This window comes from Schistocerca gregaria, chromosome X (assembly GCF_023897955.1).
Source record: "Schistocerca gregaria isolate iqSchGreg1 chromosome X, iqSchGreg1.2, whole genome shotgun sequence".
Classification (NCBI taxonomy): Eukaryota; Metazoa; Arthropoda; class Insecta; order Orthoptera; family Acrididae; genus Schistocerca; species Schistocerca gregaria.
Window position 1 is genome coordinate 161,197,896 of NC_064931.1, and position 13,806 is coordinate 161,211,701.

At 38.8% G+C, this 13,806-nt stretch overlaps 1 protein-coding gene across 1 annotated transcript in view; it reads right to left on the reverse strand.

Annotated features, from left to right (window-relative positions):
* LOC126297950 (titin-like) overlaps window positions 1–13,806 on the reverse strand; it is an 817,179-nt gene that overhangs the window by 60,719 nt on the left and 742,654 nt on the right. The window lies entirely within an intron of this gene.

Sequence of the window (13,806 nt, forward strand, 5' to 3'; positions counted from 1 at the left end):
TAGTAGAAAGAATATGTACCAACCACTTTCTAACTTACAAATGTTTAAGTAAGTTTTGTTATGACAGGAATTATACAAACACTACATATATAAAAACCACATTCTTGCATACATATTAATCAAAGAGATAAAGGTGTTAATATTACATTTACTTAATATCTTACTTACACACAGTATCATAGAATATTGCAAAAAATATTCTTAATTTTTGTCTATGTACAGTAAACTGATGGAACTAGCACAACAGGAGGAATGTTTGTAAGCAATTAAATTACAACATTATAAATTACAGTATAAGTAATAATTTCTGCATCCTACATGCTACATGCATCCATTTTTCATTGTTCCTAAGGAGATTAGCTAGAATAACACATGATATTGGCAGTGTATAATATATCACAGGACAAGTAAAAGAGTATTTGAAGGTAATACCCTCATGCTCCACTAATTTCAGGAAATTTAAATTAAATAATTGAAAATTAAGAGTTTGATATAATAATCTGTGTTAATTCTGTAGTCTGAAATATGTAGGAATAAATGAAACTATGGATGTAAATGCTACACTCACTACAAAAGTCAGTGAAATGAACACTTAAAAAACAATTTATTATTCTCTATTTTTTCAGAAAACTTGTGACACGTATATATAGGTCAGGTATGAGCAATTAAAGAGAGAAAAGGTAATGAAATAGCCCTTGTCTCATTGACTTGTAATGATATGGAGACACCACAGAAATGTGAACTGATCATCTGAAAACTGCACAGTTCTCATAGGAAAAATAAATACCAATGAAGGTGAGATTAATAAGCACAAATAGAAAGATTTATGTGTGGTGCAAATGACCATGTATAATTTACATACAAAGAGCCAAAGAGGGAGATAGAGGGAGATAGAGAGAGAGAGAGAGAGAGAGAGAGAGAGAGAGAGAGAGAGAGAGAGAGAGAGATGGATGGAGGGAGGGAGTGAGACACAAGGTGTGGTAGGGGGGCATTCAGTGGATAAATAATTAGCTAATATCATGAAGACAATGGAAATGATATTCTAGGTTTCAGAGAGGAATTATTGCTGAAAAATATAAGATATTAACTTACATAATAATAATTACTTTTTGAAATCAGGGACCTTCAATTTTGTACCTACAGTTATTCTACTAACTGACCCAAAGATGCTACACAGAATCTGTGGTGACTTTAGTTTATGTGTCATGTGACTCACAATGCACAAACTGAACATTTGTAATGTGTTCAAAAAACCTTTTTGAGTTTCCTATCTACCAATATCGGTTCCAACATGATTAGTATGAATAGCTGCTTTTTGAAGTCAGGAACATATTTCAGACTCACACTCCACAATGATGAACTGACTTTTGATTTCAGACATCAAAACCAGTTCTTTCTGTTTTTGATTATGAGAAGCACAAGAATGTATGCAGAAATGATTAAACAAGAATTACAACAAACTGGAATTCCGTGTTTAAGAGCTGAGGAATTAGGAGGTAAGTCAGAACATCATATTGAGGAAATACGAGGTACGTCAGAACATCATATTGCAGTATACCATAAAGCAGTTAAATAAAGTATAGAATTGAAGCAATGTTTAATAGAAAATAATATCAATATAAACAGTCCACAAAGTTGAATAAATAAATTGTGATATAGTGCAAGAAATTAGATGCTGATGCTTGTATAAACAAATTATTATCAAACAATGGAAAATCCAGGACAGAATAATGACAGTATTATGAAAAGTATAGAGTGCTATGTCCGATATATCTTCCCACCACCACCTACTCCAGTCCGGTCACAAGCATCACCTATCCCATCAGAGGCAGTGCTATCTGTGAAACCAGTCTTGTGATCCACTAGCTAAGCTGCAACCACTGTGCTGTGTTCTTTATGGGTATGACAACCAACAAGCTGCCTGCCTGCATGAGTGGCCATCGGCAAACTGTTTCCAAGAAATAGCTGGACCATCCAGTTGCTGAGCATGCTGCCCAACACAGTGTTCTTCATTTTAATGACTGCTTCACAGCCTGCGTCATCTGGATCCCTGATACCAACACCAGCCTTTCTGAACTGGGCAGGTGAGAACTCTCCCTGGAGTATATCCTACATTCCTATAACCCTCCTGCCCTCATCCTTCATTAGCCATTGTTCTACATCCACATCCCCTTCCCTGTTCCCACTCCAGCACTACATAGCCCTCTATTTCACAAACACGCCCACAGTCTTTTTACTTCTCTACTTTTCCACTGCCCCCCCCCCCCCCCCCCTGCACATAGCTGCCCTACCCTCTCACCATCTCATTCCTGTGAATTCTCCCACAAGGAGCACTTTACTGTCCCCCACTCCAACTCTGCTATCCCTCCTCCTCCCCACTCCAGTCTCCTGCTTACCTCCACCACCTAGAATGCTCCTCCCACCATGCACTGTGGCTGGCAGTCTGGCATCAGAAGCCAGAGACTGTGGTCATGTGTCTGACTGAGGTTCGTTTGTGTGTGTGTGTGTGTGTGTGTGTGTGTGTGTGTGTGTGTGTGTGTGTGTGTTTTGTCCAATTCTGATGAAGGTCTTTTTGGCTGAAAGCTTACTTGTTTGACAGTCTTTTTGTTGTGCATATCTGCAACTCAGCATCTCCACTATATGGTGAGTAGCAATCTAACTTGCTCATAATTTGTCAAATTATTATCAAATGAAACCTATATCTTCGCAGGAACTTCATATGATGTTCAGTTCAAATGACATTTAGTATTTCTCACAGAAAGTAGCACAGGTAACAATTAAAGCCAAAGTAGATGACTGCCCATGAAACAGTGGAAATTAGTTGGCACATGGCATGTATTTTGTAACACCGGGGTTCTGAATGTGCATCACACATTCAAAGCATTTGTTATTGTTTTTTGCCATTTCACTCTTTTACCATAGTGTATAATGCTTCACTGATACTGAGGTCATTAGAGACCTAATCTCTTGCTCTATTTGGTTGAGAGCATGGGAAGTAACTGGCTATGGCAATATCTGGAAAGACTGATTTACACACACTGTACAAAAACAATCCAAAATGCTTCCGTGATGATTTGAACCTGAATTCTTTGAAACACAATATTAGTGTTTTGTCACTGCATTATCTTGTGTAGTTCATTCCATACCTACATTTTTCAGTTAACATGAAGCCCACAAGATACATGTACATCTCCAACATCTTTACCAGAAATCAGGAGACAACAGTTTCACACTTGATCAACTTATGTTAACTTCCTATTCCTCATTACTTTTTTCCTTATTTACCTTAGTACCTGCCCAATTTGAGCAACAAAGTACAAAGATATTAATCCATTTAACTTGCTTATTGTTCACATTGATATGAATCAGTTAATTCATCACCTTGTCTCCTCCTGTGAAGAAGGCACATTAATTAAAAATCTGTAATATGTTAGCAATCTATAACTGAAATTATTAATGTCAATAAATGAAAAAGAAAGAAGAGTTTTTAAACAAGAGTTACTTGGTGTAATATTAAGGCAACTGATTTCAATATTATATGCTAACAGATCACTCTGTCTTCAGTTAGGAATGCAGCAAATGACAGTGAGAGAATGAATGGAATGGAGTCAAAAGAATGATGCCTTATATCTAATATGTGTTGTATTGCAGCTATAGTGCACAGTGTTGTGTGAAACTAGTACTAAAATAGCTGCTAAAGAGTTTAGAGAGACATTCAGTTTATTACAGACTAAATTGTTGACTGGCCTGGAAATTGTATTCTGGTGGTGAGTGAAAATTCCATTCATTAAAAACAAAGTTAGTCACACTTAATGTAATAGTTAAACTGGGAAAATGGTAATAGTTAAACTGGGCAAATGAATTTAAACTGGGTAATATATGTACATGCAAATTTCATTCATTCTGGGATAAGCTTTTCCCCATATGGATATCAAAATATGTTTCCACCACAACGTTCTTTCTATAGACTTGTAACACACCAAGGAATTCAAGGCAGCTACACTTTCTCCTCTTGGTGAAGTGTTCAGAAGCCTGAATAATAAAGTAGATTGGGACAAAAGAATGCCTAAAAGCCCACATAACTTTGGTGTGATATCAGGCCTATTTCAGGATGAGCTGCTCAAGGTATTTCCCCCATAACAGAGAAATCACATGAAATACAGACTTGGTTGGAAGATTCAGCCCAATTGTACTATAGGAGATGATTCACAGCCAATAAATGTTAAGACAAAGAATGCCATCTCAGATTTATTTGATGTCTTCACAACCAATCTTCAAGACATTTTCATCTTTCCAACTGTGGCCCTACAATTCAAAAAGCTTTAGTTGATATGAATTATTTTTAGTTGTTGTAGGTAGGACAATATTTCCATTCATTATGATTGTCATGTATATTAAACACCTTAACTGAAAGCTGCAAGGAGCTCAAAATCAGGAAGTTTGTTTTGGGACAGTATTAGGTAATACAAAAAGTATAAGGTGGCAAATGATCGTGGGAAAAGAGGAACACCGCACAATAAAAGCTACTTCTTTTATTGAGAGCTTAATTTGCTGTTTGCAAATGAAACTAATTAAATGCCATGCACATGATGTTTACTCCAATTTTCAGATTACCTTCAGGTGAGACATTACAAAATAATGGTATTATAACAATAGAGTGTCGTTCTTCTAAATATGCATATAATTAGTTCCATTTGACAAATATCCATGAGTTTACATGTACAAGGGTGTGCTGAAAAGTAGTGCCCATGATTTTTTTTAAAATTTTGTTCCTAATATTGGTTGCGGTATTACAAGTCATGCATATTACTTGGTTGACTTTCAAACTTCACTGACACAAATTGCAACCCTCTGTCACAAGAGGGCTCTGAACTGTACCACGTAACATCACAAAGTGTAATGTAACTATGCCAGTTTATGAGACACAGTGCGCTGTAATCAAATTTCTAATCTCAGAAAACTTTGTCCATACATGGAGCAACCCTTCCTTCAGCATGACAATGCGAGACCACACATGAACACTGTGACACCTGCAACAATCCAATGCCTTGGTCCACTGTCACTCATCATCCTCTGAATAGTCCCAACTTCATCCAATCCAATTTTCATCTGTTTCCAAAACTTAATAAACACCTTTGAGGATTTCACTTTGATAGTTATGAAGCAGTGCAAGCAGAGGTGAGGTTGTGGTACTGTCAATGAAGTTAAACATTCTAAAGTGGTCTCTCATTGAGAGAAATGTGTTCGTTGCCAGAATGACTATATTGAGAAATAAGTATGTAGACGTGAAGAATAAAGATTTAGAATTTTAATACATTTGTATTATTTTAAAGGTTTTAATGGTTTTCACATGAAAAATCTGGAGCTATACTCTTCAACACGCCCTCTTATATGTAATGTAAGCTTAATTGTAAATAGCAGGTGACTGCTATAGTTTTGATGATCTTGTGCTGCTGTGTTGATGAAGTTATAATTTACAAATTTCTAATACCATTTCTCATAAATACATTAATGAACTTGTCATTTTTGGTAATTTGTATCTCTGTAAAAGCCATGTGATATGGTGCATAATTTCAAAATTGAATTATTTCAGATATTTATATCAGTGATGCCATATTGGTTGGCCTGTGTTGCTGTAACACTATTGGGATATTACTTCACTTTCTTAGTGGAGACAAACTTATTTGTGAAAGAGTTAACAGACCAAAGTAAAATATGAAAAGAGCATAAATGTGTTGATATCAAAGACAAAAGAAGTAAGTTTAGGAAACAATAATGACCAATATGCTAACGGATGGTCCAGATGGAGTTATATTATGCCATATGTAGTTATTAGAGATCTTACTGAAGCTAAACTATCTGACTGAAAGTATCCCGACTATGGGTGTGTGCATCGCTTGCGATTATGATGACTTGAACTCTGCTGGGAACACTTCAAATAAGATGTCTGAATGTCTATGGAGGAATGGTAGCCACTTCTTCCTCAATAATTGAAACAATAAAAGATAGTGATGTTGGATGCTGGGGTCTGGAGTGAAGATGATGTTCTAACTCAACCCAAAAGTGTTCCATTGAATTCAGATCACAATTCTGCTCAGGTCACTGCAATTCAAGGATGTTACTGTCCACAGACCATTGCCTCACAGATGCTGCTTTAGGACAAGATGCATTGTCATAATGATACAATCATCTTTTCTGAACTGTTCCTCTACTGTACACAGCACACAATGCTGTACAATGTGTACATATCCTTCCATATTTGGCATGTTCTTCAGTAGAATATGGGGGCCATCCCTAAATAGTGAAACACCTCATATTATAACACTACCCCTTCAGTGCTTCACAGTGGATACATATGATGGCAGGTAACATTCTCCAGACACTGACCATATGCAAACCCTTCTGTCAGATTGCCACAGGGTATAGCATGATTTATCACACCAAATCACTTATTTCTAATCACCCACTGTCCAGAAGTGTTGCTATTTACACCATTTCAAGCATCACTTAGCACTGACTACAGCAACTTGTGGCTTATGAGGAGCTACTCAAATATTCTACCACCATACTTCTTAATTCCTGTGCACATTAATTGTGCTAGCTGGACTGCTGATAGTAGTCTGAAACTCATGAGTAGTTACTTCTGATGATTTCATATGATTGTTTACTATCATCCTCCGCAATGCTCGATGGTCCCTCTTGATCAGTACATGAGGTCTGCTTGGCCTTGATTTAGCTGTGATTGTTCCTTCATGTTTCCACTTCACAATAACATCACCAACAATCAACTTGGACAATTTTAGAAGGGCTGAAATGTCCATGATGGATCTGTTACTCAGTTGACATCCAATAGCTAGTCCACATTCAAAGTCACTAAGCTCTACTAATTGAGTCCTGCTGTTACTGGTTCTCTACTGACAACAGTTGCCTCTCCACTTCTTTTTATACTGGCAGGTGTGCATCTCGTGACATCTGGTAGTCAATTGTGCATTACATAGGGGTTTCTCGGTACATTTGATCAGATAGAGTACATAGTAGATAAAAGTGGCTTCACTGAAGAATATGCTGAGAAATTTCTAGAGTGGTTCAAGAAAATCACACAAAGCCTAAGTTCTGATGTACATTCCAAGATTTTCATCCGGCTTCTCTTTTGTATTAGAAAAATGTTTTAGTGATGTGTCACAGTTCTCACTGAAGTTGCAGCTGCAACAATAAATGAAATGATGAAATTCTAATAACCAAAGAATACAGCAGAAATAAAAGAAATATAGTGAAAGGAAAAGCCAATAAATAGGTAAGACGACAAAGTGATACAGGAAGAAATGAAAATTACTGAATAATGGAGAAGACTATGGAGGCCAAAAAGAAAAGAAAATGACAGAAAATATATTGAAAGTACACCAAGTCTCATTATGTACCACGAAATGCAGGGAGGATGAACAAAATTTGAACACAAGCAAACTTTCACTGATCAAGAAATAAAAAATGATCAAATGTCATTAATGTGATTGAGCCTCAAGTGGAAAGAGTGCAGAGATATGAGCTCTAAGTAACATAATACTGGAAAGCTGAGAGAGCTATACAAATAAAGCAAACATGTAAAACATTTGTATTCTGTATTTGTTTTGCAGCATGCACATCCTTCCCATCTGGGATCACCAATCATTATTTATTTAGAAGCTAATACATCATAATCAGGACAGACACAATTAAGACCAATGATATTCTGTAGTGCAGCATCTGATACCAGGTAGATGCAGGCTCTACAGAGTACGTAAAAACCTACACGAAAGTTCAATAACAATCTGTTCTACTACTTAAGCAATGTACTTAAGACACTCAGCAATGCATATTTTTGGTCTCAGTTGCTTTCTTTCTGACAGTTTCTGCACTACGTTCACATATAAACACCTTCTTACTGACAAGAAATATAGTTAATGATAAAACAATGTCTCTAAGCTATGTAGCTCTATTTGTGTACATTTTACACTGCAATTGTCTTATCAATGATTAAATTTCATCTGATGAGTGGGAGGCTGGCTTGGAGAGAGGCAGCTGGTGTGCTGTCTAGGAATGCAGGAGGGTGGGATAGTAGGTGCATGGGCAAGGCATGTGATGCACAGTTCTTGGAGCTGGTGCGGAGAGACACATGCTGAAGGTGACATCTGGACATGAATTTTGGAAGGGGTGACAGGATAGAGGAAAGTGAAACTGTGGGTGGAGTGTGTGGGGACAGTGGATTACTGGAGATTGAGGCCAGGATGATTATTGGAGTGAAGGCTGTGTTGCAAGGATAACTCCCATCATCATAGTTCAGAAGAGCTGGTGGTGGAGGGACGGATCCTGATGGCCCTGGTTGTGAAGCGACCACTGAAATCGAGCATGTTAAGCTCAGCTGCATGTTGTGCCACTGGATGATCAACTTTTGTTATTGGTCTGGTTTGGCAGTGGTCATTCATCCTGGCGGACAGCTGATTGGTAGTAATGCGTACAGTAAAATCAGTGCAGTGTTTGCAGCCATCTGGTATATGACATGGCTGCTTTCACAGGTCACCCAGCCTCTGATGGAGTACGGTATTCCTGTGACAGCACTGGAGCAGGAAGTGATGGATGTGTGGATAGGGCAGGTCTTGCACTTTCGTCTTTCACAAGGTTATTTCCTGTGACAAGGGGTTGCATATCGGAGTGACAGGTATGGACTAGTATGATGCCCCCATTTCAGGGCATGATGAGAGATATTCAAAGCCCTGATGAAGGATATGCTTCAGTTTTTCTAGTTCCATGTAATATTGGGTGACGAGGGGGGCACTCCTTTGTAGCTGATTGTTGGGGTGGTGGTGTGTGTCATGGCGGTGGTGTGAGATTTGGGGCTGTGTGAAAATATGGCACAGAAAATCTCTTTGCGAACTAGGTATGTAGGGTAGTGCCTGTCTGTGAAGATCTTCATGAAACCTTCAGCATAATGGACAATGGAGTTCTCGTCACTGCAGATACACCATTAATGCCTAGTCAGCCCACGTGTGCAGGATATTTTGGTGTCGAATGGATGGTAGCTGTCAAAATGCTGGTGCTGTTGGTGGTTAGTGGGTTTAATGTGGACAGATGTGTAGATGGAGCCATCAGAGAGGTGGAGATCAACATCCAGAAAGATGGCACAATGAGTTGAGGAGGACGAGGTGAAGGAAGGTGGGAGAGAAGGTGTTGAGGTTGTGAAGGTATGAGGATAGAGTGTCTTCTCCAGCCCAGTTCATTATGATATCATCAATTAACCTGAACCAGACTGTGGCATAGAATTTAGGAGGCTAGGAACGTTTCCTCTAGAAGACCCATAAATAGGTTGGCATAGGAGAATACCATTCAGTTGCCCATAGCTGTTTGTTTGCATACCTTAGCTTCAAAAGAAAATTAATTGTGTATCAGGCTATAGTTGGTAAGGTGTATAAGGAATGGGGTGGTGTACTTGGAGTCTGAAGGATAATTAGAGAGGTATGGTTTGACTGCAGTAAGGCCATGGGTATGAGGGATGTTGGTATATAGGGGGAGGGGGACAGGGGGGGGGGGGGGGTGGCGGCAGCATCAACAGATTAACAGTGACAAGTAGGGATCCAGGAGGTAATGCGGTGGGGATGGTGAAGAGTTACTGAAGGAAATGGTTAGTGTCTTTGATTTGAGAGGCTAGGTTTCAAGCAATTGGTTGGAGGTGTTGGTTATACAAGAGTGGAAATTCTTCAGTGGGAGCACAATAACCAACTACAATTGGGCATCCAGAGTTGTTGGGTTTGTGGATGTTGGGGAGTAGGTAGAAAGTGGATATGCAGGGTGTGGTTGGGGTTAGGAGGGAGATGGACTTAGGGGAGAGGTTCAGGAAAAAGCCTATGGCTTTCAGTAGGTACTGGAGGTTATGTTGAACTTCCAGGTGGGATGATTATAGAAGAGCTTGTTGGTGGGGGAGTCAGAGAGTTGGCAGAGGCCTTCTGTCAGGTAGTGTCTGTGGCTCATCACAACACTGATGGAGTCATTGTCTGCAGGAAGGTTGATCAGGGCAGGATATGTTTTAAGACTGTGCATAGCTGTCCTTTGTTCTGCTGAAAGGTTAGTGTTCTTTGGAAGGACTTGGGGAAGATGGTGATGCCACTTTGGAGGTAAGGAATTTCTGGAAGATGACCAGGCGTTGGTTAGATTGGGAGGGGGGTGGGGGGAGTATCAATATCAGACGGTGGTATGAACCAAGAGAGGCAAAGTTCAACGTTGGGATTAGGTTGGCTTTAGTGGCAGGGATTGATGGCAAAGAAGTGTTTCCATTGCACGAACTGGGAGAAGCAGAGTAGGTCTTTGACGACTCCAACATGGTTAAACTTGGGTGTGGAGCTGAAGATGAGGCTTTGGACAGAACTGAAACTTATCTCAGCTTGAGGTTTTCGGAGGCAAGGTTAACAAGAGTGTTTTGAGTTTGTTTGGGTTCTGGATTTTGTAGAGTGTTGGGAGGCAGATATGGAAGATGTAAATTGAAAAGGTCAGGTAGGCAGGATCTGGATGCTGTGAGGGTTTGAGGAAGTGGTTCACTGTGAGTGAGATGGAACTGATGGATAGTTGTGCCCTGAGGTGGGAGTGAAATGTCAACAGGATGGGCAGTTTATAGAGGTGATGTCGAGAATGCTCTTCCAGGTGTTGGTGTGCAAGGGTTTCAATTTTGGAGATGTGGTGTATGTAGTAAGGATTTCACAGCAACAGTATCTTGCAGAGGGAGCAACTGTTGTTCAAGGATGCCTGTGACAAGAAGGAGTGTTTCTACAGTGCAGGGCAAGTGTTTCTGCACTGCAGCGTGTGAGGGGCAGGGACTAGCAGAATCTGAAAAGGTGAAGGCTGTTCTGAAAGGAGGTGTGAGATCCAGAGATTGGAATTTTTTATGGTTAGATATTTGGCAGGGGAGGAGGGGGCAGAAGAATTACATGGCCTAGGCTGCACTTAAGGAATAGTATATGGGAATGGGTTTTAGTGAGGGAAAGGGATATTTTTCTGAAGTGGTGCAGATAGATGGAGCATGGGTCCATTGGGGTATGGATTGTGTTTGGATCATGGGACATAGAAAGCTGTAAGCTAGGTGGTTATATGGGGAAGTGAATAAAAGAGTGTGTGCTCGGAAAGCAAAAAGGAAGGAGGAAATTGTGCTGAAGACAATACAATAGTTTTGTGACTTGAGGATATTTGATCATGCATAAGTTATTGTCACACTTGAAAAAGAGAAAGGAAAGATGTAAAATTGTGACGGGAGCAATGTGTGAGGAGGTGTGGGTGGATTCAGAGGTGAAATGTAGTAGTTAGAAGGCATTATAAGTGTGACCTGGTGGCCTGATGGTAGGTAGAACAGCATGCAAAGCAGTTGTAACAGCTGTGTCCAATGTTATAGGGTGTAACAAAATTTGTGTGCAACCATGTTGGTCAGAACTTGCAAAACATGTGCACAATCAAGGCTAGACGGAAATTGTAGGAAAAGATGCAGATGGAAAATACAGGAGAGAAAAAGTGACGTACATTAAGAGTCAATAACAAAGGATGGATGACAAATCGAGCTGGTGTCATGCAGGAGCACAGACGTGTGTGTGTGTGTGTGTGTGTGTGTGTGTGTGTGTGTGTGTGTGTGTGTGTGTGGGTGGGTGGGTGAGTGGGTGGGTCGATGTTTGTCTCTAGCTCATTACTCCAAAAGCCAGCAAATTTTCTTTCTTTTTGTGTGTGTTTGTCAACAACTCAATACTTCTGCTTTTCAGTGAGTGGTCTCCTTTAATCTAAAAATATTTACATTCTATAGGAAATAAGAGACATTTTTAAGCATTTCTTTGAAGTTATATATATATATATAATTTAAGTGTGTTTCCCTTAATGTAAGTGTTATTGTTGTGTTATATAAACTGAAACAAAGTAAAAAGTGCACATTTCTCCTTGAACCAATTAATCAATAGAAGCCTCCGGTTTCTCTGGGACAACTGTAGTGGAGAAAAGAACAGGGTGAGTATGGCATGAGGCAGCAAGAGGTATAGTTCCAATGTGTAATGTTTAAAGCATACCAGTCTTCTTTTTTAAAATTTTTTAAATTTTTTTTATTAAAAGAAAGGGGGTAGTTATTCCATGAAAACATAAGCAAAGAGCTAAGATGGAACAATATTTTCGAACATTTCAACTTCAGTTAATGAACAAGTGAGCATCAGGAGAATAGCAAGAATTCTTAAAATAAATTTGGGAAAAAAAAGCATACAAAATGAAGACGTCAGTTATGGGACAAGTGTAGGCTAACAGTTACAGGAAAAATTGAAACGGAAGTAACCTGACTAAGAACATAAAATATAATGTTAGGTGTGACCATTGCAAAATAATGACAGCTAGTGAAAACACAAATTTAGGTTTTATGAAGCTCATGTGTTGCCACGATCAGCCACAGTTTAACTCAAGTGTCAAATGGCGGAACACAGAACTGAAGGGACTCCTTCAGATGCTGGTAGGATCACTTATCAGGGGTGTTCCACATTGTACAGGGTTATTCGTAAGTACCTCTGTGGTTTTGGGGTGATAACTACAATATGTATAAAAATGACTCATATTGATGGACAGAGCATCTCGCTGAGTTTCAAATCATTATACGCACTGTGATGTAGTTGCAGACCACACTACTAAGGAGTGGGCATGTGAAGACACTAGCCCAATCTTGGGATCCTTATTGCCACACAGAATTAGTTCGTCCCTGCAGATAGGCAACCCCATGAACAGATTTCGAAAGCAGGCTGTTGTTGTCATATCATGCCGGACAGATGCAGCAACATTTTCAGTGAAGTTCATGCCTGTATTGATGTTTTCACATCACATACAGTGCCTGTACTGAGCTCCGTAATGTCAGTTAAAAACTTGGAAAAATACGCTTTCCATTGATATGTACCTATTTTCTGTACATCTTGTAGTTTTTGCACCTTCATCTTCTGAAACCCTGGAGGTATTTACAAATAACCCTGTACTATAAGGAGACATAGTTACTTTTAAAGGCCTAAATTCAAATAGAGAGGGTAAACACAAATCATTAGCTCTATTAGCGGAAACCATAACAGGGCCCACAATTACACAAAAACAAGTTTCTGCAATTATTATTATCAGAAGAGAAATCTTGTTTTAGACAAGTTTCAGAAGCGAGACAACATACAAACAAGCAAAAGAAATTCATGAGGATCCCTAGTTCACCGAGAATGGAGAGAAAGGTGAAATTATCTTACTTCATTGCATCAGGGTGGTCGTGGGGAAAGGGGGGGGGGGGGATAAATTAAAAATGATGTTTATTTGTTTAGAAAAACCTCAATATCTAGAAGCAAATTAATGTAATTTGTCTGTCTCAGACAATAAAACCACTGGAATGAAAAGTCGAAAAGGAAATCGTTACATACATTGAGTTCTAGTGTTGATAAAGAAACAGTCCCTACATTAATTAAAAGCAGGAATATGGTCAACAGTATACAAATAAGTAGAGCCTGAATAAACCCTGGTGTCTGTTCTCTCAGACATGTATTCACACAGTCTCATTACATAACTTACTGGCAATAAGAGTATATAACCAATTAAAGACAATGGTGAATACAGAAATGGCTGATTATGAAAAATTAATTGCAGACTTGAAAGAAAGCTTGAAAAATATTAAATAAAAGTGAAATTAAAACAATACCAGCTTTGAATTTAACATATTTTTAATAAATTTGTTTTAATTTTGGAGAACAAGTTTCTAGAAAATATAATTAAATATAACACTAGGTAATCATTAACTATATCTTGAAT